The 3,973-nt window shown below is 60.9% G+C and overlaps 1 protein-coding gene across 1 annotated transcript in view; it reads right to left on the bottom strand.

The window, feature by feature from the left end:
- Positions 1 to 3,973, bottom strand: part of PEBP4 (phosphatidylethanolamine binding protein 4) — a gene marked incomplete at its 3' end in the record, with an annotated part of 36,554 nt that overhangs the window by 24,477 nt on the left and 8,104 nt on the right. The gene's annotated exons all lie outside the window — the stretch shown is intronic.

The raw sequence follows: 3,973 nt of genomic DNA on the forward strand, positions 1-3,973 counted from the left end.
GCAGCCGGAGCATCACGGGGGCGGGAGGGCGTTTTTTCCACCCCCTCCGCCCCCCCCCGCCGCAGGTGCCAGCACGCGAGTCGGTACCGACATCACGTTAAATCACCGGGGAGCTGCCCGACAGCGACGGGGCCCTAATTAACCACGCCTGATTAGAGGCCCTGCGCACGAGCCCCGCGCCGGGGAGCGAGCGGCAGCAGGGGCCGAAGGAGCCGCCTCCCGCCGCCGCCCCCGCCAACGCCGAGCCCGCTCCGGCGGCTGCCGGGAGATGCAGTAAAAGTGACACGGCACCTCGGGGCTCATCGATCTGCCATCGACGGTGTCGCCGAGGCCGACTCAAACCCCAGATGGGTTTTGGCACCCGGCTCCGGAGCCGCCGTTCGCGGGGGCGGCGCTTCCGAAGGGGCCCCCGGCCTCCGAAATCGCCGGCGCGCGCCGCCCACGACGGCACGTGCCGCYGGACCCGCAGAAAACCCCGAACGCCGGGTGGCAAAGAAATTAGGTTGCTTATTTCAAATGGATTCGTCCCCTGCTCCTGCTTGGCTTTGCAACGTTAAAAAAAAAAAACAAAAAACCCCAAAGCCTCCGCACTGGTGTGAGAGACCGGCCGGGCGCCGCACCGCGGCTTCCRCTTAACAGCTCGCGCGCGAGGCCGTTGCGAAGGCGCTTTGCAAAGGTCCCACGCTGCAAAGGGCATTGGGGCAGGGGGGAAGCAGAAGCAGCGCGGTTACCTCTCSGTGTTACACGCTGGTGGATAGAAGTTTTAATTACCCAACCTTTTTGTCTTCCCCCACATGAAAAAAGAAAAAAAAAAAGTATATTTCCTGGTGTGTTTATTTAATAATAAAATATGACAAAATTATATGTTAGTGGGGAATAAGTGCAGGGTGCGTGGAAAGCACGAGACGAGCTGAAGTCTGCTCCGTCCCCGCAGCTGGAAACGGTAGCTCCTCTCATCCTCTACGCTCCGCGCAAAGTTTTGGTGCTTGCAGAAAGCCCCTTCCCAGCACCAGCGCTCAGGGAGGGTTTGGAAACGACTCGGCCTCCTCCAAAACAGCCGGCCGGGCCTCGAGCGCGCCGGACGGCCCGGCGCCCGCTGCGCCTCGCCGGCTGAGCGCCGCTCGCTCCCATTACCGCGCTGTCAATCTCGCATTAGCGCATTATAGCACGGTACAGCGAACGCATCTGTTCGGGGTATCGCAAGTCCTAATTGTCATTTGTTGAATCACTTTGTCTCAGATGATCGTTAAGCAATTATTCCRTCCAAAGCGGCTCCAACTTTGATTACCGCACAGCGCTTACGGGGCTCRAAGCGGAACCGTCGGCTGCTTCAAGCGGCGGGCGGCCGAATTCGGCGCGAGCGCCCGCCCCTGCCCGCGCGGGTGCCAGCGCGGCCGCGACGGGAAGAGCGGGCACAGCCGCCCGCGTGCCCCTCTCCGAGCCCGTCCTTCCGCCCGCAGGGAAACGCGCTTTGTCCGGGATGGTTAAACGTCCAGCAGAAGTGCAGGCAACGAGGGAGACGCGCAGCGACGCCGCTGCCAAGCCTGCTCACGGAGAGCGGCTCCGAAGTCGGGGCAGGGCGATGCCGAGCCCGTGCCGGGGCCTGGGGGGCCGGAGCGCACCCCAACCCGGCACGGGAGCGGGCGCTCGCCTCCCTCTCTGCCCAAGGCTCGGGAATTCCCTCGCACAAACCATCCTGCGGACAGAGAGCCCCGGGGACGCGGAGCCCTCCGTAAGGCCGGAGGGTCCCCGGACCGGCCGCCCAGCGGAGCCCCCCTCGCTGCACCGGCGGCCACGGCTCCCCGCGCTTCACCGCGCGGCRTTGCCCGCCCCGAGAAACCCCTAAGGAAGTCGTCAAACGCCGCGATGGGAACCGAAGCCTGGGAGAGCAGGTAAAAGGTAACGCCGTAAACCGCAGCTTAAGAGCGGCRCTACGGGCAAATTGCTTTTTAACAAGCAGACAAGTTCTATCAATAGCATCTACCGTATGTTTTTATAAAGTGCAGAAATATGTTTTTAAAAGGCCAGTAAATAAAGTTCCTATCGATTTGATCTCGAGCGTAATCTGTTTTTCTGTCTGCCACCAACAGTGGTAATAAAACAGAATCATGTAATACGGCGTTTCGGCTAATGCGACTATACATCACGGCAGGGACTGCGCGCTCGCCGGTGATCTATCATCTTCTATTGGGATTGCTTAGCTGCAGAATTTATAAACTTACCCCCAAATTGATGCAATGTCCAATTTTCTTTTCCAATTTATTTTTGGTTGAGCAAAGCAATATTGAGGCGTCTGCAGGACAAGGAGGGAGCATTTCCCATCTACCCAGATGTTCCCCGCTCTAGCCCCAGCAAAGTTAAAGGTTTTCCAATGTTTCCAGGCTATCAGCCCTTGGTCTTCCCCTGCCTGGTTGCGCGTTTGCTATTCCCTAGCACTGCGAGGCCTACAGAGATAGCGGCCAAATCCAGACGCTTTCCCGGAGCTGCACAAGGGAAGCCAAAGGCAGGTGTCTTGGGAAATTAGAGTCACGTTAGATCAAGGGAACCCTCTCTCCCTTGGCAGGACGCTTACRTGCCAGAAGCACACGTTCAGACCAGTGCTGCCACCAAGGAGGGTGCCAGGGGACAACTGAATTTGCTGGCTGTGATGCAGCCCCCGCCGGACCCATTACAGCGACCTGGAACAAGGGTGGGAAATATTCCCATCCCCCTTCCAGCGGAAAACTGATAAATATTTCCGAAGATTTWAAAAAAAACCCAACACTCTGCATCTGACTTATTTTTTGTGGTTGTTTTTCTTGAGGAGACAGAGTGTTCCACAGAAAGCAGACACTTCCTACACAAGTTTTCATACTCAAAACCCTAGTTTTCTGCCGCTGATTTTGACGGAAAGTGCTTAGCCAGCCCTTTACGCAGTCCATTTCTCAGCGTTTCATCCAAGAGCTCTGAGAGCCTCGGCAGGGAAGTCGAGGCTGAGCGGAGCCCGCCCCACGTCCCGCTCCCCGCCGGGGCCTGCGACGAGGTTTGACCCCGTCCCGCTCCGGCGCGCCACTGCCCCCCGTGGGAAAAAACCTGACGATTTTCCCACGGCCCCGAGGCCACCCGGACGGATGCGGGGAAGAAAACCGAGCCGAGGGAGGAAGCGTGGCCGGCGTCCTCAGGTGCTGCCCGCACAGCGCGCTGAAGCCGGTCTCCGCGGGAAGCGGTGCCGAACTCGCCGCCTGCGCGCAGCTCCGAGCGCCGCGGGAGCCGGCAGCCCCGGGCTCCATGGTGCCCCACAGCTGGCGGCTCGTCCCGTCCCCCAAAATAAACCCACGCGCACACGGCCGGCCCAACCCGTGCCTCTCGGGCCAGGCCAGGGCGGGTTCACCCGCCCGCTCTCGTTTCCAAGCTCACAAAACGCCAGGAGCCCCGTTTCCCCCCTCGGCAYGGCCGGGCAAGCAGCGGGCTTCGCTTCGCGCCTTGGGCCGTTCTCCGGGAAAACACGGAAAGGAAGGAAAAAGGAAGCTGCTGCCTACAGCTGAGAAGTTTTCAACCACTGATGGGAAGMGACACTTCCATCTACGGCGCCCTTTGCCAGGGAGGGTTTTTGGAGGGGGGAGCAAATAACCAGACATCTTTAAGGGCAAGTTACACTTCAAGCCGTGTGATCCGCCGTGGGGGGGACAGACGGACGACACTTTCCAGACAGCAATGAAGCAGCCAGAAGAAACGATCCTTAACGCTGCCGGGCAAAGCCAAGCCGAGCAAGAAGCGGGGCGGCTTCCCCGCTCGCGGTTACGGCCGGGCGCCCGCCCGTGCTGCGCCGCGGCTCTTCTCCTCGCTCGCCTGCCCGGGGCAGCCCCGCCGCCCCGCCCAGCGCTCCCAGCGCTCCCAGTGCTCCCAGTTCCTGCGGCCCCGGCGCCGCCCGGCTCGCGAAGTTCAATGGTGCCATCTCGTGGCATCGCGCAGACGCGGCGAAGCGCCGAGCTCC

This window comes from Rhea americana, unplaced genomic scaffold (assembly GCF_003343005.1).
Source record: "Rhea americana isolate MKP2758 unplaced genomic scaffold, rheAme1 scaffold_171, whole genome shotgun sequence".
Taxonomy (NCBI): Eukaryota; Metazoa; Chordata; class Aves; order Rheiformes; family Rheidae; genus Rhea; species Rhea americana.